This window comes from Lissotriton vulgaris, chromosome 5 (genome assembly GCF_964263255.1).
Source record: "Lissotriton vulgaris chromosome 5, aLisVul1.2, whole genome shotgun sequence".
In the NCBI taxonomy this organism is placed as follows: Eukaryota; Metazoa; Chordata; class Amphibia; order Caudata; family Salamandridae; genus Lissotriton; species Lissotriton vulgaris.
The window spans coordinates 13,661,232-13,688,009 of record NC_141693.1 but is presented as its reverse complement, the minus strand read 5'-3'; positions in this window follow the sequence as shown (position 1 = coordinate 13,688,009).

Below are 26,778 nucleotides of genomic sequence, written 5' to 3'. Positions count from 1 at the left end.
GAGTAGTATTTCACGGGGGCTGAACCACTCTCTTTTCATTAATGTCTTAATGAATCTCTTTGGATATCCTCTTTCACGTAGTCGTATACTTAGTCTCCCTCCTCTGGTATAGTGTCGGGCCTGCTTTCACTTTACATTCCCCGGCGTTCTTTGCACTCTGCTGGAAAAAACCTGGCCACAATACCACGCATGCAGAGGGCTCGCTCTGGTGGTCACTCATTTCGGGTATTGGCTTCCAAGCTCTGGAATGGCCTTCTGTCTAATATCCGAAGCATGGATAATTATGTGATCTTCCGCAAAGCGATAAAAACGTATTTGTTCTCACTATAAGCTTTCCTTTCTTTGTTCCTTTGGTTGCCCCTGTCCCCTGTTTTGGAACTGTGCTTGGATTTTCGTGCAGTATTTGTGTTATTGTTTGTCAGCGCCGGGACGCCCCGTTGCTGGGGCAGCTGTGCGCTATATAAACTATCTTAACATAACATAATATAACATGTTCGCTTCTCTGAAGAAGTCTTTTTTCTCTGTGCAATTGCGCCGAAGCCTCAAAAATTGGCCATATGGTAAGCCATCCTTCAGTGCTCTGGGGTGGAAACTATGGTACTGTAATAGTGTGTTTCTGACTGTTGGTTTACGATATAGTGTTACATTCAAATGATCGTCACAGTATTTGATCTTGAGGTCTAAAAACAGGTTCATCTCTTTGTCTTTGTTGTACGTAAATGTCAGTGCTGTCTGACATTCGTGTAAGTATGTGATGAACATTTCTAATCTTTCCTCAGTGTCAGTCCAAATGAAGAAAATGTCGTCAATGTAGCGTTTTCAACACCTTAGGAAAGGATTGAATATGTTATTAATACATTTCTCTTCAATATCCCTTACATAAAGATTGGCCAGGTTTGGTGCAAAAATTGCTCCCATGGAAGTCCCCGAACATTGCTAGAAGTAGTCGTTATTGAATCTGAAATAGTTCTTTGTGTATTTCTAGTAGGTCTGTAATAAACTCAGTGGGAACTTTGAAGGTAGCTGGCCGGGAGTCCAAAACTGTTTTGATGACATTAATACTGCCCATCTGCGGAATGTTCGTATATAACGAATCAATGTCCATCGTGACTAGTGTTTCTTGTAAAGGGTTATATTCCATACCTTCTACCAGATTTATCATATACGTGCTATCTCTGACATATAGGGACAAACTCTTTGATGAAACTGTCAATGTAGTGTCCCAGGGGTTCTAGGATTGGACCACATCCCGACAGGATGGGTCTTCCTGGTGGATTATTCGTGTCTTTGTGCACCTTAGGTAAGGTGTAGAGGACAGGAGTCCTAGGGTGTTTTTTGTTTAGAAAATCAAGTTCTTGTTTGGTTAGAAATCCTTCATCTAAGCCATTTTTTGTTAGATCCTGTATCTCTTTTTTGATATCTGTAAGGGGGTCCCGGTGTAGTCTCTTGTAATGTTGGGTGTTGCGTACTTGTCTCATTATCTCTGATTCGTATTTCGTTCTTTCTTGGATAACGATCCCGCCCCCTTTGTCTGCAGGTTTCAGGATAATGGTTTCATTATTTTTCAGGGTGATCAAGGCTTCACGTTCAGGTTTGGTAATGTTGTATGGGGTAAACACTTTTTGATCTTTTAGTTTCAGGATGTTTTTTAATACGCCTTTCTCAAATGCCAAAATCTCTGGAGGCATCATGCTGTTGGTTGGTATAAAGGTGTATTTTGGACGCAAGGATGATCTTGGTGGGAGTTCCTCTTGGTTGCTAAAGAGCACTCTGAGTCTTAGCGTTCTGGAAAATTTGTGAAGTTCTGTTTGAAGTTTAAAGAAATCAGTGGTTTCAGTTAAGACGTATGATAAACCTTTGCTCAAAAGAGATCGTTCATTACTATTCATAATGTGGGTGGATAGATTGAAGACAGGGAAGGTACCATCTATGTTCATATCATCATTGTTATTTAGCAGATCCACATCATTGTCAGTGTTTCTTAAAGGGTCCACAGTGTGGTTTCCAGCGATGCCTCTTTGAGGTGTTACTGCTCCCGTTCCTGGATTTTCTCTGTTGTCCTGACCGATGTCCTCGAAGGTTCTTCCTTCCTCCATCCTAGTCACTGGCCTTGTGGTCCATATGGTGGTTAGATACACGGACAGCAATATTTTGGTTCAGTCCTAGAACCCCTGGGACACTACATTGACAGTTTCATCATAGATTTTGTCCCTATCCTACCCACAATGAAGTTATTAAAAAAATTCCCATTGGACTAAAATGCTTCGTATTCATACACCACCTGTTATGGCACACCCTCAATACTCACACACTTGGAACAACTCCAGTAGGGATACAGCAAATAATTAAAATACTTTTTTTATTTAAAACATCACAATATCAAATCATTACGTGTGAATACATAGTAAATCAAGGGTACCGAAGTTCCCTACAACATTTAACGTTTCCAGTCCAGGGAGGACCTGGCTTGGCAGTTCGGGCTGGACTCTTCCCATTGGGAGCAGGGTCAAGACTGATTTGCATATGGCTGGGTTCAAACTGGAATGAGCAAAAAAACGATGGATTTAGGTCCAGATCTCTGTACTGGGGTGAATGTATGACATTGTTCTGCATTCTGTCCATCAACTGTTGATTTTGTATTGGTAAGCCACAGCTCCGTAGACCAAGCCTGTTTAATACCACTTTATATTTCCTTCACCCTAATTTTATTTTCTAATATTAAGTCCCCAGAAACGTTGTCCTGAAGAGACCCGTATCTAGAGAGGGTCGAAACGCCAACAACATTAATAAAGGAGAGAGCCTGAGTCAATCATCTTCCATTTCATACAGCTCGTCTTTTGGATATTTACTAATAACCTGTTCTACCGTTTTTTTCTTACATTAACTTCGCACTCACTAATATAGGTTATGGTCACTTCACTGGGGCTCACATTTCACTTGTAAAATGCTACTAATGGAAATGTTGCAATTCCCTAATGTGTAAGGAAATACATATGTGGCAAAATTGTGATTGCAGAATAAAACGCTCCGTCCATCTTCCCATTTGGCATCGCTTTGTTCGCCCTAAATTTCTGATTAAATCTGAGCAAGTAAACTTCAGTTTGTATATAGTAGATAAAATTTGAAAAATGAGTTCATTGTGAACATTTTTCCCTTGCATAAGTGCAAACGCAGCTCACAAGGACGTATGGGTCGCTTTTGTTGTTTTGAAATATTCATATCCCTTCTTGGTCAGGAATCCTACAACTATGTACAGACTCTCTCCTACTGACAAACACCTCTAAGCTTCTCTGATGTCTAAGATGATGTTACCCCTCGGATCCTTGCCGTCCTCGCATTTCAGAATGTTTTCACTTGAAAAGTGCTACTCTGTTTGGGAAGAGTACCCAGTTCCTTTAAAGCGGCCATTGTTATCCCGCTGCAAAAAAGTCAGACAAAGATCCCCTGTCCTTAGAAAATGAATTCCCCATTTCTTTGTTACCATTTCATGCAAAACTTTTGGCAGCGCATGTAGCTTACAATTTGTCTCACAAGTTACAGAAAACTATTTTTTGTGTCACCCTTCAGGCAGCCTTTCGGCCCATAATACGGAGTCAGTTATTCTCTCTTGATGATATGCGCGGGGCAGGTGACATTGGTCAAGCAGTTGCCTTGGTTCTGTTGGACCTCTCGGTTCGCTTTCACACGTTCAACCACAAAATCTTGGTTGATTGTGTGAAAGCTGTTGGCACAAAGGCTTGCTGAAAATAAAATAAATCTTTTCTTGAGAAATACACCCAAGTTATTAATTTTAGCTCATTTATAGCCAAGGCATGCTGTTAGAAATCAGGCAAAAGCAGGTGTAATCTTGAAGTATTTATTTCTGATAATGCAGCACAGCAACTCAGCATCTGGCTGGCAGGCAGGAACAGTGGCAACTGACCTGGTGCCTAGCAGCAGTAGAGGTTCTAAGAATAGTGGTGAGAACACTGAAAGATGCAAAGCATTTAAAGGGACATAACATGTAATGACCATAACTATATACAGAATGTAACACATCTCCCTTCCATAAGATGAAGATACAACAAAAATAAGCCTAAGACACATAATCAGCAAATCTAGAAGGAGGACATCTAGAGCGAGATGAAATTTTAACTCTTGAAGATATGTCATCATTGGGATGCAATTGTACAGAAGGCTCAGAATTATTTAGGTATGAAGGACATTTGGCAACACGTTTTATGTTCCACAATTTACCATCCTGAGTGATAACACTGTTGGTAAAGACCTTGACAATCTTCATAGGCTTACCAAACTTGTTTGAACACTTGGTGATGAAGCCAGGTTTTTTAATCCTGACCCAATCACCAATGGCAAAATTGGGTTCTTTGGTCTTCCATCTGTTGTCATACCATTCTTTAACCTTACGCTGTTTACATTCAACTTTTTGTGCAACATCTTTTAACAAATTGTCTGAAAAAGAAACATTTGAACATTTGTCTTTTAACCACCATGGACAAATTGAGGAAGCTGGGTCTCGCCCTTTCAACAAACGGAAGGGACTGACTTCAGTTGTAGAATGGGGAGTTATTCTATATAACCATAATTTTTCTCTTAGCAGATTCTTCCAACTGGACCCAACTTTAATGACATCAGATACAAAACCTTTCAACACTCTGTTAAAACGTTCAACCAACCCATTTTCATGTGGTTCATAAACAGAAACCAAAGAATGTTTAATGTTGAGTTGTTTAAGAAAATTTTCCATCTCTACAGAAGTAAGTTGCACACCATTATCAGTAACAAGCACTGACGGAGTGCCCTCCCTGGAAAATATCTCCTTGAAGAAATCAATCACAACATTGGTGGAGACAGAAGACACAAACCTGACCTCAGGCCATTTAGAGTGGTAGTCCACCAGAACCAAAGCGTAGCGGGAATCAACTGGAAGACACATAAATGGACCAGAAATATCGAAAGAAATTTTCTTCCAAGGTTCACTTGGCCAGGTGGAACACTTCAAGGGAGGAACATTAACTTTTAACATCTTTTCACTTCCCATGCAAACCTCACATTCTCTTACCCTGCGATCTGCCATTCTATCGATACCAGGCCACCAAAAGTAATTCCTTATGAGACGCTTCATAGCCGACATTCCTGGATGCATATTGTGTGCTAAATCCAAAATCACCTTCTGTAAACCCACAGGAGGAACACATTTGCCAGACTTGAAAATCAAATCATTTTCCAATTCTAGCTCATCCATGACAGAGAACATAGGTAAAACACTATCTGACAAATTCCTTTTGTCAGGCCAACCTTCCAAAATAAACTTCTTTATACTCTGTAAGGTAGCATCCTGTTCACAAGCAAGTTTCCAAGACTGTTCAGAAATATCATTGAAAGAACCTGACAAAACATCTTCCAACACCATGACAATGTCAGCATCCTCAACTATTCCTACACAGCCACTCTTGCAAGGCATGCGAGACATAAAGTCCGCAATGACGTTCTTCTTACCAGGAACGAACTCTGGAGTAAAACAGTATTCCTGCAATCTAGAAGTCAGTCTGGCTATGCGAGCAGTAGAACTCCATCCACCCCCGGTAGACAGAATATTAACAAGCGGCTTATGGTCAGTCCTCAAGAGGAATTTACTGCCCCAAATATAATTGCGAAAATGTTCTATGGCCCAAACACACGCCAATAATTCCTTTTCAATTACAGCATAACGCCGTTCCGTTTCATTGAGTGTGCGTTAAGCAAAACAAACATTCCACTCCTCCTTCCCAGCAATTTGAGATAAGACAGCTCCTAACCCATACATACTGGCATCCACAGTGATTATGCACATTTTGTTTATACAAAAAGGTCTAAGAGTGGGGGCTTGTAAGATGTCAGACTTGATAAGCTCAAAGGCTGTTTGTTGTTCTTGTCCCCAAGCAAACACAGCATTATTTCTGAGAAGTCGTCTTAGAGGTTCCATCTTAGATGCAAAGTTATACACAAATTTACTATAATACTCGCACATTCCTGCAAATGAAAGTAATTGTTCCTTATTCTCAGGAGGAGGTGCATTAGTAATACCATCAACATTCGATTTTTTCGGAACTACCCCATCCCCAGATAATGTATGTCCCAGATATTCCACAGAATGTTGGAACATTTTACACTTGCTAGCCTTTAATGTAAGACCATTCTCCTCCAACTTGCGACACACACTACGTAGATGTTGTAAGTGCTCATCATGTGTGGTTGAAAAAATTAAAATGTCGTCCTGAAAACACTTTACAAAGTTATCAAAATCTCTGAACAAATTAAACATCACCCTCTGAAATACTGAAGCCGCCGAAGCTAAGCCGAACGGCATTCTGGTGTACTGGAATAGACCTTGAGGAGTAATAAATGCTGTTAAACATTTAGAATCATCAGTTAATGGAACCTGGTGATAGGCTGATCTTAAATCCAAAGTGGAGAAAACTTTCGCCCCTTCTAGCATTGATACCACTTCATTTATATTGGGCAATGGATGACAGTCTACTATAATATTAGCATTCAAAGCTCGAAGGTCCACACACATTCTCAAACTTTTATCCGGTTTCCTAACTAAAACGATGGGCGAAACCCATTCTGCAGACTCTATAGGTTCAATAATTTTCTCTGCAACTAAATCATTAAGCATTTTCTTCAGCTCCTCTCTAACATTAATGGGAACACCTCTCAATTTTTGTTTGAGAGGAATCACACCCTGTTTAAGTTTGATTCTGTGGGAATAATCTTTAACCATGCCCAATTTATCTGAAAACACATCTTTAAACTCAGTTTTGATTAACGTGGTTAAATTGGCTAGTTTATCCTTTTCAACCAAAGCAATGTTACATACTTCTGCATTCACATCCAACATCACTGGATCCACTGCACGAGGATTGAGCGTAATCCCAAACTTCCATTGGTCTCTCCAACCCAGTACATTAATACCTTTGAGGGCTATATACAACTTGACACTTACACATCTTCCTTTGAACGTGAGATCTACAACAAAAAAACCTAACATATCAATTTTGCTTTCATTGAAGCTTAAAGCACAAATATCAGGTGGTAAAATGTTCTCCAGGCAGAGAACCGTACTTAATTTGATATTAAAATATTCCTTGGTGATAATTGTCCATGGAGAACCTGAATCAGCCATAAGGTCCAGTTTGATATTCAAAACTTCAACTTCACATAAAGGTTTTTTTATACCAAAAGAGTCAGTAGGATCATTAACATTCGACATAGCCTCTTTCAAAAAAACCACAAAACCCTTATTGTCATCACAATGGTGACCCGCACATTCACACTTGCATGCCTTTGCAGATTCTTCCAACACAGATGCCATCTTTACCTGTGTGTTCGGAACTGATCTTTTTATGTCCTTACACATGTTGGAAAAATGTCCCATCCTACCACATTTCCTACATTCCCTGTTAATAGCAGGGCAACCACCATATGAGGCTAGATGAGCTTTACTACCACATCTAAAGCATACATAGGTTTTATCAAACTTCCTTACAGTACCATGAAAATTTGTCCTGCTGGAATTAAAATTGGAACTGGAATGAGACCCTACACTTGAATGAGGCTCTGTGCGTTTTAGTGCACAAACTTCATCCACACACTCAGTTTTATGTTCAGTATGTTTTTTAACTGTAGTCATCCACTTCTCAGACTGTTCTAACGATTTAGCAATGGCAATGGCTTCGGACAATTTAGGATCCCCTAACTCCCAAAGTCTTTCTTGTGTTTTCTTGTTTTTGACGTGAACAATAATTTGATCACGTAACATCTCATCACACATAGTGCCAAAATTGCAATGAATGGATAAAGACCTGAGAGCAGTAATAAAGTCATCAAACGATTCGGAATCATGTTGTGCTCTAGTATAGAACTTATATCTATTTAAGGCTATATTTGTAACGGGTTTAAACCTTTTCTCTAGTCTCAATAAAGCTTCCTTGTAGACATTTGTACCTTCACCCTCACCTTCAGCAGGTGGAATTTGTGGGAGAGCCCTAAAAACCATTTGTCCCTCTGATCCCAAACAGTGTAATAAAATGCTCTTCTTCCTTTCAGCTCCCATGCGTTCCCCGTCGATTGCCTTCATATAATTAATGAACTCTTCCTTCCAACGTGTCCAAGGCAAAGGAGGATCCCCTTTATTTTGTAAAAATTTGTCCGGTGGATCGAATTGCATGGCCATGACTTACAGAATGTGTGGCTTAATATATATAGGAAAACCAGTAATACTAAAGAAGTTCAGCGTTGAATAAATGAATGGCAACAGAAAAGCAAATCAATAATAAAAAAATAGTAAATGCAGACTCTTATAGTATTGTAGTATTGTAGTTAAATGTAAGTATCAAAATAATATGGATCGTAAATGTCACCAGTTACTTTGAATTGATCCAGAAGTGAAAATCACGAAGTAAATCCTGAAAATAGGGTAGACGGCACCACTTCACCACTTACTTGAAATGAATCCAATGAAAGCGTCGGTGCAGCAAAAGACTCGAAAATGCGGAGATCGAGTCGAAAAGAAAATACAGGTTAGCGCTGATCGAGTCGGAAACTCGTTGCCGTGGTAACGGAGATACAAAATGGCCGCACGTTGTTTCAGAAGTGACGTGGGACGTTCCGTTTTCCTTGCATCACGACGTGTTCCTCTCGTGAATGCGCGCATGCGCCTTCTAGCAGTTTTGTTTACTCACGCGAGTCGAGGAGATGACGCGAAGGAAAGCGTCTTGTTTTGCTTTAAGTTGTCCTCGAGTCCCACGATGACAGAGAGGCTCGCTCTGCGGAAGGCACGTCGAGATCAGGTAATCAAGCTCGCGCTTCAGTGTGCTTAGGTTCAAACGAAAACACAAGTCTTAAAAGTATAAATACATATGAAAATGTATTTCTTCAGGATACAAAACAAAGGGATTACCGGATTTTCAGTGAAGTGGCAGAAATCGTCTTCTAAAGTAGTTCTTCTGGGTTCAAAGTTGCTTGACAGTAGACAAAAGATATTTTACTCCACACCTGTGCTGCTTCAAAAGTTGATGGAGTAGGATTTGTTTCCTTGTTGACCCTCGTCGCCAAATTTTGTTAGAAATCAGGCAAAAGCAGGTGTAATCTTGAAGTATTTATTTCTGATAATGCAGCACAGCAACTCAGCATCTGGCTGGCAGGCAGGAACAGTGGCAACTGACCTGGTGCCTAGCAGCAGTAGAGGTTCTAAGAATAGTGGTGAGAACACTGAAAGATGCAAAGCATTTAAAGGGACATAACATGTAATGACCATAACTATATACAGAATGTAACACATGCCCAGGTGAAAGGTGCCTCAGGATATTCTCTAACCCAGATCTCTTTGATATCTCTGTGACGTCTCTCATAAAAAACCTTGGGAACAGAAATTGCATTTTATAAAACTATACAGAGGACTCCCAGATCCTCTTTTTTGCTGGATCCTCCCGGGAAGACTCTCAAACTCCTATGCAGGACAACTGGGAGTGGATGGCCAATACCTGAAACTCAATGCTGATAAGACTGAAATTGTCATTTTACACAATAAAGATAATTTGTAGCCTCCTGAGTTGGGCCAGGCTCCCAGTCCAAAGCACTACGCTGAAAGCCTTGGAGTCATCATTGATGGCGACCAAACCTTAAAACCACTAATGGGTGATCTCTTCCTGCATACCAACATTGAGAACGATTTTTAAAATTGCTGTTTCTCTCGGGTGAAGCATTGAGAATGCTAATCTTAGCTCTAGTAAAATTTAAACTAGACTTTGCAAATTCGCTCTGCTGCAGCCTCCCAAAAAAGTTGATCTTCTTTCTACAAAAGGTGCCGAGTCAAACAGCTAGATTGATCCATACGACACTGAGGCATTCACACCCAGGCTCTGTAAGCTTCTTTGTGGCTGCCTGTGGAATATAGGATTACATTTAGGATCTGCCACCCTACCGTCAAAGCTTTGAAGGCGAGGAACCTCTTTTTTTACGGAAAAGATTAATACATTAAAGGAACTTTGCTCTTCACCTGCGTCTCTGCTGGCTGTCCCTAAGTTCAAAAAAGTGGGAAAGGATGGCTGCAGTTCTTATATGCCTCTAGCTATATGGAATTCTATCCCTCTCTCTTTTCAGCTGCAGACTAATACTGCATCCTTTCACAAAGAACTAAATGTATGTGAATGTGTGTGTCTTGTAAAGCGCACTGATACCCGGAGGGGTCCTGGCGCAATAGACCGCTGGGAAACCCGTCCTGGCTTTCCCTGTGAGATGTTCCCTCCTGGGTATCTCCAAGGTGAAACCAGGCATCCCCGGCGTTTGGGGGGGGGCCGTTGTGGAGATGAGGGAAGCTAATGCCCAGAGTTGCCGAGTGTAATCCCTGGTTAGAGTAGGCACCGAGGCGAGATTTATCGAGTCCGCTGACCCTGGTTCACGACCCTGCCGCGTCAGGAATTGAACCCTGGTCCCGGGCCGTCCTCTGCTTTCGGGACTGCCGCCTCTAACCAGTGAGCCACACGACTCCACTGTGGGGCCCCATTCCAATGTGGGGCCCCATTTACCAGTGTTTGTCGTAGGGTGGTGCTGAAATTCTTCTTGTGCTGCGCTTCCTGCGTCAAAACGAAAGGGCAGGAATGCACCATATTTATGGCAAAACAGCGCATTCCTGTCCTTTCCCCTGTGCCCGCTCATAATTTGATGCCTAGTGCCAATGCAGGCACCCTTGCAGTATTGTTCAAGGATGTCCGTGATGGTGGCAGGATTGTTTTTGTGTAGGAAGGGGCAACTTCTTGCACAAAAATCATCCATGGAGGCGTTTACCTTGTTCCATGTGTGCTTTGCCTGCTGCTCAACACAGCAACTTGCCCTGCCTTGCCTTGTTCCATATGTATGGGCCCTTGCAAAACCACCTAGAGAGGCTTTGCGTTGCCTCATAGATATATTTGAGAGGCCAGCTCCACCAGAGCATCCAAAAAAGTGACCCACCGGCAGCACAGGCCTCTTGTACATAGTTCCTGTGGTTTTTCAAACAGGACTACTCTGGTTTTTAATTTGTGTGGAGAAATATCTTTTGTGGGTGATTATGCATAGAATATACTCGCAATAAATAGTTTTAATAGTTGAATTAATTCCTGAAAAACATTTTTCAGAGAGAGTATTTTCAAAATCTTTAGCAAACTAGACAACGTTTGCAAACTTTGCAAGGAGCTACGATTGTCATTTTGACAAGTTTGAGGGTAAATAATAACATTGCATTTTTTTTATTTAGTCGAGGCCCCTCTTTTTCCTTACTTTCTCCCACTGTTTGGTTTCCTTTTAGCTCCACAAGCCCAAGGACTGAACACACCTCTGCGCTCGATGCCACTTTATGTCAGTGCAGGCGTGATCTGCCTACTTGTCATCGTTGTTGTACTGACATTATCCCTACAGAAGAGGAAATGAGGTGAGGGTTGCTTGGCTCCTACTTTCCACACTTCTCTCCCGCAATAGATTTCTGTTGCGTCTGAGTAGGGATATTCCCTAATTCAAAAGTATGGGACATATTTACAGAAAAGTGACACAATGCGGCACCACAAGCCGGCTTGCTGTGGCGCGCTGTGGCATAAGGGAAGTGCAGGATGCATCATATTTACAACAATATAATGCATCCATGTCCTTTCCTTTGCACACTTGGCTGCATTCTTACAACACATGGTGCAAAGGTGCTTGCGTTACAGGAATGAATGTTTTTGTGCAGGAAGGAGGCGTTTTCCTCTAGAGAGAGGAAATAACGAGGAGAAATAAGGATATTTTTCCTTGTCACAGCCCCCCTCTCTCCCCCTTGAGAGGCATAGGGTTTTGACGCATTCCCAGGTTTACAAGTCCTTATAAATCAGGGAATGCATCAAAGTCCATGGGTGTTGCGTAGGAACACCCCTGCAATGCCCATGGAACGCCTCTCTGATGCAGCGTAAGGTGACGCAGCGACTTGCACTGCTTTGCCTTACTCCATATCTACGAGGCGATGAAAAGCCTTGTAAAGTGGCTTTCCGTGACCTCTTCGATATAGGTCTGCTCTTTTATAGGAACTTACCATGGCCCTACCCATGAGGAATTTACTTCAGAAACAGGCGGGAAAATGAAAGTTAAACAGTGATTGTCTGCAGAGGTGCACATACTTGCAGACTCATTGTTGGGACCGAAAACCCCTGCGTGGCCCTGGAGAGTTTTGAGCCCCCACTCTCCTCTCCCCCGTGTTGTTTAATTGCAATCTCTGTGTTTCTTATCCTCCTCAATTGACCCTGACAGTCAGACAAGGTCCAAAAGGCTCCTCCCTCTGAAAACCGACTGAGACCCAGATCAGTGTCATGAAATCAAGGGGTGCCCCAGCTTTCACCGCTCCTTAAGAGGAGTGTCTGCAGTCCCCTCTAACCAGGGTCTGTGGGACAGGGGTGACGGACATAACCTTTTTACCCATCTTCTCAGGGGGAGATGTCTTTTGCCCCCCCCTCAGGGCCGGTCCTGGGCATGGGCGGTTTGGGCAGCTGCCCAGGGCCTCGCGCTCGGGGGGCCCCGCCACCGGCCCGCAGAGTAGGGAGCAGAGCAGGGGGCCCGGCCCGACATGAAATGCGGAAAGCGCTGCGTGCACTCGCGCAGGCAGTAAGGCAGTTAGTGGAACTAGTGCACCGTCACCGTGCATGCACGCACCCCACCACCTAGCTTAGTAGTGGTGGTGCCGTTCGCGGTGCGCCGGCGGCAGACGTTTAATGAAGTGGGTCCCAGGGCCGTCAATCTGGTAGCGAGCGAAAGCGCTACCAATGACGGCCCTGGACATCATTTTGGCCAGCCCCCGCTCTGCAGTGACGCAGCACGCACGCCGCACGCGCTCCATGCTGGCCTACAGTCTCTACTCTCTTCAGCCAGGAGCAGGGTGGAGTTGGGAGTCGGTTCGGGGAGCGTTGACGTAACGTCTTAGAATCTAGATGAAGATAAGATCACAGACAGTTTACTATCTGGAACTGTCACTGAACTACTTGAAACTGCCAAGGAAGGCTTACAGTTATATCATTGACAAAGCAGATGTGAGTGGGGAGCGAGCGTCTCACTCGGAGTCGGCCTGGCACCTGCCCGTGATACCAGTGTTAAGAAACCGCTAATATTAAAGCCACAAATGTATGGTCTTCAAAATTGATGTTTCCAACAGAAATGTATACATCGGTATGCTACTGCCTGTCGCGCGCCACATAAGGTGCATTTATTTGACTGCCACCACCCAACCATAAAGAGGTGAACTTCAGTACAGGAGTGCACCGACCGACCGCCTGCGTGCTGGTGGACCAAGAAACAAAGGTCCTTCCCTGCAGGGCTGTCATCAGGCCAGGCTTAGCTGTCTAGGGGTCTCTGCTTGAGTCACTGTATGTGAGAGCATCCCCCATGCACCGTGTCCGGGGTCTGCCGGGTCCTGCCTCTGTTACTGGCCGCTGCCTACGCGACCGCCCCAGCCCTGCCTGCACCTGTGTCTGCCTTGCCTGCCTTGCATGGCCAGCGTGTATTCACTCACTTTAATAGCGTGATGGGGTTTGCTCCTTCCCTTGGCCGATGTATATCTATTACTGTTTCCAGGGGGAGTGTGGGCCAATATAAAGTTCCCCCAAATATATAATCTTCTGCTGTTGGGGTTTGCTGGGTTGCTGTTTTACAGCTCTCCTCCATCCGACCAGACTGGCAGCCCAATGGGAGGACTGGAAATATTGAACACACTGAATTACCGCATCAATGTGTGGCGACATCGTGATTGCAGGGAATGTCATTTTCTTGAATGTGTAGGTTTGCGTTGTTTTTTATGTCATGCCATGTTATGTAAGAGACATGTTGTGTCAGCCCAGATCTACAGTTCTTTCAGGCCGAGAGAGTGTCCACAGTAAGAAGTAGAGCATGAGGCTATCTTGACATGGGAGGCTGTCAGTAGAGAAGTGGAAGGAGGGGCTGTTGGCTTACCAGAACATTTGAATGCGTGGGAGATTGCTGAACATTTGGATTTCTGAAGGCTTAGTACCTCACCCCCATCATTATCTAGATTAATGTGCATCACCCACCTAACTTGATCCTTCTTGTTCCCCTCACACACTACTCGACGATCCTTACCCCTCCTACATCTCACAAGAACCTATGTATCGCTCACATGCCTTTGTTTGTGGCTACTATTTTATTTCTCCTGTATTGGTACTGTGTCTAGTATGACTATATATAATGAGAGCACAATTTTAGACTACGTGCCTTCTCCGTGGCTTTACTGATGTTGATTTTGTGAAATAATAACAACAATAATAAAAATAAAAATAAACATTGTTTGAGCTCCTAAGTGGACTAATCGATGCTGCAACGTGTATGGCCTAATTCTGACTGTTGCCCAGGATTGTTGCCTCATGTCCTAAACCCCAGAAGTATGTAGAGTAGGTCATGATGTATAGATTAGCATGATATACCAACTGGATGTTTCGAGTGGTGTATCCTCTGCAGATGAAGTAGAGTACGAGTTGACTGTGGAACATGATGAGTGCTAAGCAGGTGTCCCAAGACCACTAATGTCATAAATACACCTCTTTGCTTGTAGCTTTTGGTGCGTGAGGAAAAAGATGAGCGTGTGCAACATGGTGCTTGAGTATGTTGGTGATTTGCCGTACATTCTCACCAATTAATTTGTTGTGAAAATATTTCCATGGCAAATCACTGCAGAAACCCAATAACATAGTAACCTAGTGAGCCTAGGATCTTTAGTTTGGGGGTTATGGTGTGAGGTGTGTTTTTCTCCAGTATGATGTGGTACATTATGAATAGGGCTCCCGGTTTTATGGTATTTATTTTTGGGCATTTCCGTCTGTATTTATCCACATTTATTTTTTGCCAATTTTATCTGTATTAATCCACATTTATTTATGGTTTTGTGGAAAAATGAAGCTGAAATTAGTATATTTACACATTTATTTAACCGGTAAATATGCTGTCATAATTGAATGCCTATCATGTTCTTGACCCTCTGGTTCCTTTGGAATTTGGGGGTATGTCCAACTAATCATTCAAGGAGCCGGCAAGTGTTACACTCATGGATAATTACTCACCAGTTTTCCATCTCCTCTACTTTTTGTCCATGTTACTGATATCCACATTAGTTTTCTTTAGTGATGCCATAGAACGAAGATCAAAAGTCCTGCGAAGTCGCTTTCTGTGATGTCACTTCTTGCAACGCAATATGCAAGTAGAGGGGCCTCACATCTTCCCTTTCGCCCGGGGCCTCAGAAGGCCTAGGACCGGCACTGCCCCCCTGTGTAAATAGCAAGCCTCCCTCCTTTACTTGGTCTTTAACTTTCATATTATTGTGATATGTGTGCATGTGTGTGGACATGTTGAAATGTTCGGTGTCTCATATGTTGAACACAGGCCCTGTGAGCGCGGGTGAATGAGTGCAGAAGGGAATTCATTTTGAGTTGCTAATCTGTATGGTGCCCTGGAATGGTGGAGGACTTTGTGCATATGCCCAGGTCTTTGCTGACCCCTGCAAAGCTGCCCGGGTATCTACTGACCTATGACCCTGCCTTTTTTATTCAGTATTCCTGTAGAGAGGTACGGAAGACTGACAGAAGAAAGGATTTACCCCCCCCTCCCTCCCCCAACTCCCCCTTCTCCCAACCCGGGGTTGAAGCTGCCCGCAGTGCTGACAAGCCTCTGAGAATAGCTCAGCAGAAAAGGCCACAAAACGTCATCCAAGGAGTAGATGCAAATTACGTTTGCTTTTGTAATTTGTTCACTTGTAATTTTCTCCTCATGTATTAGTTCTGTTCCTATTGTGATGCGCTCTGACGCCTTCAGGTAAAGTCCGCGCTATATAAAAACGCATAAATAAAAATAAAAAAATAAAATGGGGCAGTGCAAACTACACTCGTAAAGGACAGACATGCCCAGGATTTAGCTAAATGCACACTGATGCCACCCCCACAGGTCCAGTAGGTCATGCCTACACGTCCAGGTCACACTGCGTAGAGCTCTATAGAGACTCAGGACTCTAGGGGGGCTGTGTCTGACAACAGCAGCTGTTAAGACTTTCTGTTGTTTTTGGTCCTATCCTTGGCGCCTCTCGGTTCCTCCCATTGAGTTCCCTCCTTTACTTTCCTCCAGTTCTACTTCGATTTGTGCCTGAATGTAAATCATCTACTACAGTTCTGTTTGGCATCACTCAACAAACTAGAGTTCGGGTACATTGTTTTTGCATCTGGTGCTAAAGTTGCTGGTAGATAGATCCCTCCAGAACAAGGAAAAATTAGCCATTTTATAAAAGAAGTCTCCTGTCACAATGATCACTCAGTTTCCTGTTGAAGGCGTTAGTCCACAATAAAGTCGGAGAAAATTGTATGCGGTGGATGGTGAGGGACAGGCAAATGCAGGACAAATTCAAATGGCTTATCATGGACTGCTTTGGATTGTGCCCATAACTGGACAGAACTTAACATAGAGTTCAGGATCCATGTAAACTGTAGGCCACCGGAAGAAGCATAGGACCAACTCCAAGGCAGACTTAACCGTTCGATGCACTCTTGAGACATATTCCCAGAACCTTCGTTTGAAGGACCTTTGTAGGGATCAAAAAGTCCTGCTGCAAAAAATATAGTTTATGGCAGTAGGACAGTCGTACTTGATTCTGCACAGTATCAAGGGCTTCTGGACAAATTTCAGCATGAGCGCCTCTCATATGCTATAAATAGGACCTTGCCAGAAGGCAACTTTGTCAGGAAGAAAAAAATACAGGTGTGGCTGATCCTTGATCACAATACCCTGTCTAGGCAAGGTATCAGCAAGACTGTTCTGTGTGCCAAGGATGTGAGTAACATAGAAATCATACTGAGAAAAGAAATAGGCCAACCGACTTTGCCTGATGTTTCTATATTGCATGCTCTGCAGAAACTGGATATTTCGATGATCTGTCCAAACCTCAAAAGTTTGACTGCTCCCTTAAAAGATGCAGCGACTCCATGCAAGCCTGCCTGAGGGCCAAGAGCTTGCGTTGCAGAACTGAATGCAGTTGCTCACATGGATTCAGTAATTGGAGAGAGCAGAAATGAGATGCTCTAGGTTTTTCTCATGGAGCTGAAGTAGCACTGCCCCAGCTGCAAAATTGTAAGCCTCAGTAGCCACAAAAAAAATTCCAGGATTGATCTGGGGGTCTGAAAGTAGGAAACTGGGTGAAAACCTTCTTGAGATGGACAAAGTCTTCTTGGGCTTTAGGGGTCCAAGAATTTTTTTCACTTAGGTTGTCCTTTAAAGTGGCAGATATATTCCTAATCATGTTGGCATTATATGAACTGTCTATTCCGGGCTTAATTGTAGCAGTGAACAGGTACACAAGACCTACTTCATCATCCTGCTGTTTGACTGGAGAACCTTTCTGATCTCAGCTACAACTAAGCCCCGATTTTAACATATATACAACAAATGGAAGACATTTGGCTACCCCATAAATATTGATAACCTGGTATGGATATATAGCTTCCACCTATCTACTACATGGCCTTGAAAAAGCCCCAGGCGTGCGCACTTCAATGGGGCAAAACACTTTGGCTTTGCCTTTCTTGTGCAACAAACATAAATAAAATAATTCAATTTACAAATCTGCCACTCACTTGTTATTCATAACATCTTATACCTTGAATTGTTTTTAAGATTGTTTATCCTACAACGGCATTACGTCAAGATAATAATCAATTGGTGCAACCATACCCAATACTCTGTTTGCTTATTGGTCAGTTATTCCTCCGCAGGCTTGTTAGGTTTGGTCTCACTGCCTATCTCGCTTCGGAAGCGGTTGTTCCGACTGCAATATTATGATGCACTGCAATACATGGCTTACTGACATACGCAGTTCTTCGGAATCCAACTGGAAATTCCGACAGCAACAGTTTTAGAAAGGTCGAATGGAGCAGATCCGAGCGCGGTCTGGCCCTGGAACCACCCACATTATTACAATGCGTGTTTCCGACGCACTGTCTGTGTCGATCAAACCACCTCATCAGAACTGGCAGAAGGGGAGTAAGCTCAAAATGCAGAATTCTCTTGGAAAGACCAAAAAATTCACAACTCCTATTGATGTAATCTAAACCCTTGCTTTCAACAAAACATACCATCCATACGTACTCAACTAGAAACTAAGGACCCTACTAGGCAATTAAAACATCCACATACAATACTGCAAGTAATAATATTAAAGATTTTTTATTTAAAAAAAGCTAAAATATCATAGAGATCATGGAATAATCCAATACTTCACAATACATAAAAGAAACACAATATTATACACATATAGTAATGAGAGACACAAAAAGTTAAGGTGCAAACTGTTCATCACATCTTATTTCGGTTGCTTCACATGGAATTCATTCTATTGTTTATTTCAAATGTCCATAAACCTTGTCCTCTATTGGACATAAACAAGTTCCTTGAATGAAACCACATAAAAACACAAAGGCGTTGACGCGTTTCGGTGGTGTTCCTCTTGATGCTAACCACCTTCTTCAAGACAAAAGTATAATGGTCTCTCTTGTGTTAAGTTACGAAAACCTCGTAAATTCCAGAAATGAATCAGTAATTAATATTCTTCAATTTCTATAGGCAGGGCTCCTAGCATGCATATATAGTCTCTAGCAGGCGGATAAAATCCTGCGCCTCAGATGTTTAAATCGGGGAGGTCCAATCGGTCACCCCTTTTATAATTGGTTTGTTTCAAGAGCCCAGAGATAATTTTAACTTCGCTACACATCGATGTAGGGTTAGGGCCACACACTTATTTTTTCCGATATACAGGACCCAGTCTTATTCCACTTATTGTTGGATCATGTTCGTTTCTACTCGCGTGTGCGGTTTCTCCGGTATGCGATGATTTTTCATGTAAAAATTGAAGAATATTAATTACCGATTCATTTCTGGAATTTACGAGGTTTTCGTGACTTAACACAAGAGAGATCATTATACTTTTGTCTTGAAGAAGGTGGTTAGCTTCAAGAGAAACACCACTGAAACGCGTTGACGCCTTAGAATGAATTCCATGTGAAGCAACCAAAATAAGATGTGATCAACAGTTTGCACCTAAAAATGTTGTGTCTCTCATTACTATGTGTATAATATTGTGTTTCTTTTATGTATTGTGAAGTAATGGATTATTCCACAATCTCTATGATATTTTAGCTTTTTTAAATAAAACATCTTTTTTAATATTATTACTTGCAGTATTGTATGTGGATGTTTTAATTGCCTAGTAGGGTCCTTGGTTTCTAGTTGAGTACGTATGGATGGTATGTTGTGTTGAAAGCAAGGGTATAGATTACATCAATAGGAGTTGTGAATATTCCGGTATTTCCAAGAGAATTCCGCATTTTGAGCTTACCACTGGTACCTCTTGGGAAGTGGGGTCGCTCCATTTTCTTTAAACAAGGGGAGTAAGGCCATAAGGCCAAAAGTCACCACAATATGCTTCCACATTTCCTGTGCAGTTATGGAGCCCATTGCGCACGTTTTACCCCTTCTATACCTACTTCATGGGCTGCAAAACCAGGACCGCTGCAGATGTCTGTGCCAGTAAGTGAGACACCTACCCCTACATCAGTGGGTTTAAAAATTATCAATGCTGCGAGCCCCCCTCCCCCTGTAGAAATTCATAAATCCTTGGGCCCCTTGAATTTGTTTTACAATTCAGCTAAATTGGCAATGTCTAAATATGGCTAAAACCAGGCATCTTGTGTTGCTGATGTCTTTCATTCCATTGCCTCTTAAAGGGACAAATAAAATGCCCTTCACTCAATGGTGATGCTGCAGATGAAATGATGAACAGGCCTATGAAGGAACTCCAACATTGCATGTGTAAAATTATGGCACAATTTCACAATGGCTTTAAATATGTTATTAATGGTATCACACACCAAAGAGAATATAATTCAATTAAAAACAGGAGGATTGGTATTATTTAAGCTCTGTTACCCCTTTTTACACATACTGCCAGTCAGGAATAAATGGTCAAAGTTGTCATTGACGGTCCATTACAAGCTGGCTTACTGCCGCTCATGTGCTTTTAAAACAAAAGACGATGCTTCTCTTGGCTAGAGACCGGTGCCCCCTCCCTAATATTATTAAAGCCTCTGCCAGGGTGGAACCTCGCCAACCCCACATTTTGAAGACCTTTGGCCTACACATGAAAGTGACCACAAAGCAAAGGTGCAGTAATGTGAAAGTGTCCTGTACCATGTTGTGCAGGGGAATCAGGGAATGTCAGCATCGGGTACCACAGTGTGAACTGGAAATACAGGGACAGACCCAACATAAAGGTAGGAATACAAATTGACATAGGTACATAGATATATGCACATAAATATGTATGGTGAGCTCACCACTGCCACATGTCATGGCAACATAAAAGTAATGCACACCTAAAAGTATGTCCCACAGAAACACATACACTGGCACACTACATCCTCCATGAAACAATACCATCATCACCACTGCTGGGAGCAAAGACTGAGGGTCCAGCTGATCTCCTAAACTGCACCGTGAAGGAGGGTGTCGCAGTGCAGTGTCACACTGAAAAGGTATACCTTTAGATGTACCACATGAGTGGGCTGAAGCTGCATTAGAGGAGCATGCACTTACAAATATATATCGGCCTATTAATAGTCATTGGACTTGATAGTGCCTAGCATTACCATGATGGCATTTTATGCACAGAAAGCCACCATCCAAACTCCATTGAGTGCAGCAACATCTTGAAAAAACAGAAAGCAGACTTTGCAGCGGCATCACCTACCAGTGCCCCACAACTATTAGCTGTGATATCTGTAACACTACAAACACATTCTCCTACCGTCTTCATTGACCCGACTACAAATCCCAAAGCATTGAAGTCACCTTTGAGTCAACAAGGTGAATTGACAATACCAGCCTATTCCAATGTCAAACCCTCAGGCATCTTAGGTGCAATGCAAGGTGTGCATTCACCCGTCTAGCTCCAGTCATATTCCTGAAGTATTGACACATCACATGTACAACAACATGTGGAAACCACAATCATGTGACTCACTTGGCTGTCAAAACTGGCCACACAAACACAATACACATCAATATGAGCCCCCACCCAATTTCCTTGATAAATGAAGCTACTCCAACTCATGCTGCGACAAACAAGATAAAGTAGTCGCAATGCAAAGATCATTAGACTGATGCACTCTACCACAACCCAGAAGTCCTAACGCTCATGGCTGTGCCACTGTTTGCAGGTGACCCATCATATCTGGACATAAACACACACTCAACATCACTTGACACGCAAACACTCCTTGACCAGCCGACTCACACTTAATAAACATGACCCTCTGATAGCACATACATCCCCTATCAGTCAGGTAACCATGATCAAGTATGGCGCATGATATTACTGGGAGGAAGTTCAAATGTGGGGCCATGTGTGCTTCAAGACAGAATATAAATACACATTGCATCAGTATGTTCATCATGTGGTGTATGTTGAGTTTACTAATAATGCATATGCACAGGCTCACATACTCTAGCTGTGCATTAAGCCCTGAAGCTGGTGTACATTAATCTGCTACGAGTGCCCAGCTCAACAATCACACCATATTACAAATAGCTATCAACTCCTGCAACACCGATTCCTGTACCATAAGCCAGCTTATCATGCAACTAATACATACATCAGTAGTGAATTAGTAAGTACAGAAATACATGCTAACTTACTAAGCATTGTATTGGACCCACACACATCATCCACATGAAATAGGCATCTAATCTGAATGGCATTACAACCATCCAAATTTCACTACACAGGAGGCCACATTGCATAGACAACTTGCATAAAATGGATCACTAATTTAAGGAGAGTCCTGGGAGAAAACAGGGCCAGGACACAATCTGATTCGTACCTACCTCACACTCTCCATGTGGACAGGGCATTACGAATTAGTCTCAATGGCTATTGACACAAAGTGGCATCAACATGGACCAAATTTGTCATCAGAAGTACTTAACAAGATCCACTGAAGGAACAGCAATTGGCCAATATCTATTAAGTCATGTGTTGCATTTTACACATTGCTCTAAGTACATGTGTGGCTATAGTAACTATCATGTATGTAGAGTCACAACGCCTCCAAAAGAATTGACAAAAAGATTCACTTTGTATACATCAAATACATATGCAGCATACATCCCATTGAGTTTTGTCTGTTGACACACGTGCACAATGGACTTAGAAATCTGACTAAACTATGAATGCAGACAATGTCCAATGGAAGTTTTGGCCCTTCACCCCAAACACCTACACAAACCTCATGCGTACATTGACAACCAGTCAATGTAAGTACACAAATCCACACAATATCCCAATATACTTACCTACTCTAGGAACCACATGCTATAATTGTCATACTAACAGAACTGTACTCCCACATAATAAATTATACATGCCTGTTTGTTTATCGTTGTTATTTAAATACTACTGCATTTTACTTGCTCCTTGTCATGGAATCATACTACCTTTGCTCAATTGTACTATCCCCTCTCAATTGCGCTCCATTTTTCACTATTCCTTTACATCACCGGTCTCTAAACTTGGTAGCACTCCTGGATGTTGCACCGTCAACTGCTAACCAGCCACTATTATGTCAATTACAATGCTCCCCCATATACCTCTTGAAACAACACTGGTCAGATATGGTCCTAACTTATGGACTATCCATTATCCAATTAATGTCTCAAAGAATGTGAAAAAGAATCTCAAACACAAATTACTGAAACAACACCCTGATACCCTAATTCCTGATACCTACCACAATTTGTCCAGTGACACCAAGAAAACTAATTTTGTCTTCTATTCCAAGCGCCTGGTAAAATGGAAAAAAATCTTCTTTCCCTCCTACAAATGACCAAAACCATCAAGATACCCTTCGGAACAAAACTGATGATGTCCCCCTCCTCTTCGTTTAGAGGTGAAATTGATATATCTATTTTTAAAACAGGTTACATTTTTATACAAGTGACCGACCCTCACCTCTCCTTATTCGATCAACACTTTCTGTCATTTTTGAAACCTCTCACACCTCAGGGTGATCTGTATCATCTGCCTTCATCCTCTCTGCCTCACTCCCCTGAACCGCCCCACCTTCTTCCACCCTCCAATTCACCTTCCTGCCGGGGGGTACCCATGGTCCTGACTAGCATCCTTAGTTCCCCCACCAACACACACAGCACAGGTATGTTCTCCAGAGGGTCATCACCATTGCCCACCCTAACCAGCAATTTCTCGTTGTCTAATCGCAGTGTTGGGCACCATAAACCTAGCATCACAGACCTCATTGCTAGACCTGCTGCACCTGAATCACAAGCCTAATCCCAATGATGAGGAGCTCTCTCATATCAAAGCACACTCTGCTCCTCGCTACCTAGGACTTGACTCACATCCTCCCTTATACATTGCTGGAAGTGTCAATAACACTTTCACTCAGATCTTGTCCCGAATAGAACAGAAACTTGACTCCCTGGCGATTGACATAGCTCGCCTAAGTAATGATGTCTCTAAACAGGCTACGCTATCAAGCTTTCACTCTCCCTAGAGTCCTAAATTACTCCCGCTTTCCTGCCTCTGCCTCTAAACCCATCCCCTGGCCCTTCACTCCTTTATGTTATCTGGCCCACAGACCCCATCGTTCTCTATGCACCCATTCTGATCTTGAAGCCGCTGCTCTCACTGAATCCTACCTTACTAAGCCCCAGACTAGATCTCCCCAAACCCCCTCCACTATCCCAATAATTGTGAGCACAAATAGAATCTCCCTAATAATCAATGAACCCAGATTGCCAGTTCAACTCACCACCATTCAAACTCTTCCCTCACCTAAGGAAAAGCCGTGCCTACTCTCTTGCATGCTTCTAAATTGTAGATTAGCAGCAAATCAGGCTACCGCTATCGCTGAATCTATTCTCAGGGAAGAAATAGATATTGCTTTCCTCACAGAATCTTGGCTAAATTACCACACCACCCCTATATTTGACCTGCTAATTCCACCCAGGTACACCATCAGACCTAAAAGATGAGGTGGAGGTCTGGCCATCATTCACAAAATAGGATTACAACTCTCTACTTTACGTAAAGCAGAATACTCAACCTTTGAATACCTTGGGTCGGAACCTATAACCAAAGACTCCCATCCTATCAAATTTTTCACCATCTACCATCCTCCTGGTGAACGAGCCCTCTTTTCAGAAGAGTTCTAGGACCTAATTACTCGGTTCGCCTTAACTGACATGAAGGATGTGTTCTTGGGCAATTTCAACATTCATTGGAACAATGCAAAAGACATCTCAGTCTGTCTACCCACAAACCTCCTGTTAATGAACAACCTAAATCAACTCTGCAATGAACCAGCTCACATCAAAGGCTCCAACCTTGATGCGATTATAGCTAAAAATTACCTTATCTCCATCAGCTCCATCGCACCTATTGACTGGTCTGAACACCATCTAATTTTTTTCAATATGAATACCCTAACCAGTCCCTTCCCTGATGTTATTAAGAAACCTAAGCAGTGAACCAGAAATATCAAAAAGTCTCAATCCTTGAACTGATTTGTGATAACCAACAGCGCCCCCCCCTCTCGTCTACTGCTGGAAAGCTTACTTCACACTACAACTCGTTGGTAATGGATGTTCTCGATCAAGTGGCCCCGCCTAAACTAAAACAACTAAGATCGACAAATTCTAAAGCATGGTTTATTTCCAGTCTCAACAGCGAAAGACGAAAACTCAGACAAGCAGAAAGAACATGGACGCAAAACGCCTTAACAAATCACCTAGCACTACTTAGAACTACAAAGCAGTCATACAAAAAACTCCTCTTTGGAGAAAAATCTTCTTCTGCAACTACCTGGGCTGTGCAAAAAACAGACAAAGGGAGCTCTTTAACATTGTTAAGCAAAAACCACGTCAGCACCCCCTCTTGTTATAATCGCCACAAATGAACGTTGTGAAGAGAACGCTAGCTTTTTCTCTGACAAAGTCGTCATAATTGAGCAATCCTTCTTACAAGTCTCCATATTTACCTCCCTCACCGAACCAGCCCCCCTCTCGGCAGCTCCACCTTCAGATCCCATTGTTGACCAAACGACCACTAAAGAAACTAACGGCCTCCTGAGTCTCACCAAACTGAAAAACAACGCCAATTGGTCAGACTTCAAACTCTTGATTGAAAAGGAAGTATTCAATATAATCATGAATCTAAAGCCATCAGCCTACACCAAGGACCCACTCCCATCCACGATGGTGAAATATCTCAAGCACATCATCACCCAGTTCTGGACTCTTATCATTAACACATCTCTCACCACGGGTTGTGTACCAAACTCTACAACTAGGACAAATTACACCCATTCCCAAAAATCCCTGGGCTGACCCAACGATCTCAACAACCTCAGACCTATCTCCAACCTCCCATTTCATGCCAGGACTTTGGAAAAATGTGTCTTACAACAACTTAATCATAATATAGGAACATTCTCCTTCCTTGATGTAGGAGAGTAGGGTCTGCAATCCTATGGTCACCCCAGATTTTTTCTTTTTGCTTCACTGGTTTACGACTTTCTCTGGCTGTGGGCCTGCTAATCAGACCCACAGCCTAGCTGTTCTCTCTCTAAATTAACACACATGTACTTTAAGTGCATTTACCAATTGGTATTGGGTCCCTCTTGTAAGTTCCTGTACAGTGTAACCTAGGTACCCAGGGCCTAAGTGCACCCAAGGTCTACCAGGGGCTGAAGCATGTATTATGCCACCCCTGGCTGGCCATCTAAACAGACACAACTGGCTGGTAACACAGCTGGGGCAAGGTGGTGTAATCACCCTTTGCTATAGATATAGTATAGCTATATATAACCTTAAAGTGGACACATATGCTCCTATAAGTCACTCCTATGGCAGGCCTTATCAATCCTGAGGGCAGAGTGCTTGGAATTATGTGAGATGGTGCTCTAGCATGAGCTTAGCCTGTCTGCAGCTTTCGGAAACAAGTCCTTATAGCTCTTCCATGATAACGCTATACCATATACTCTTAAGTGCATTATAATCCTCGCGGTTATTGCTATCTTTGGCATAGCATTATCAAAACATGTCGAGTAAGGTGTCATATGATTTGGAATACTACCCCCTTGCCAATTCTGGCGACGGGGGTAGCATTCCACCCTTCTAGAGGGATACGACATGTCCGTAACTGTAACCCCTTGTTAAAGTTAACTATAGCCTCAGCATCACAAAATGGATGCTGCCACCACAGACACAAGTCTGACCTCCTGCTGCTGGGAGTCCTTCCAGCGAGGGAGGCCTGGACAAAGGGTTTCCTGCCTTGGGAGGTGCTAGCACCACCCCAGACAGGATTTTGTGTATTGAGGTATGGAGGTCTGAAAGGAATGAGACATGCCTGGGGCACACAAGGTGTCCCTGTGCATACCCCGGTTCAAAGCAGTTGCTGGGGCACTCCAGCCCCAGCTCTGGCACGAAACCGGACAAAGGATAGGGGGTGTAACCACCCCCCTTCCTGGTCCCACCCATGGGAGGGACCTAGTCACTAGTACAGCCCCTTTTAGCAGAATAAAGGTAGGAGCTGGTCTCATTCCAAATTAGATTATCCTGAACAACTTTACAAGAAGAAACTCTGGACTTCGGCGTTCTGCTCCACAGAAGACTGAGGAAATC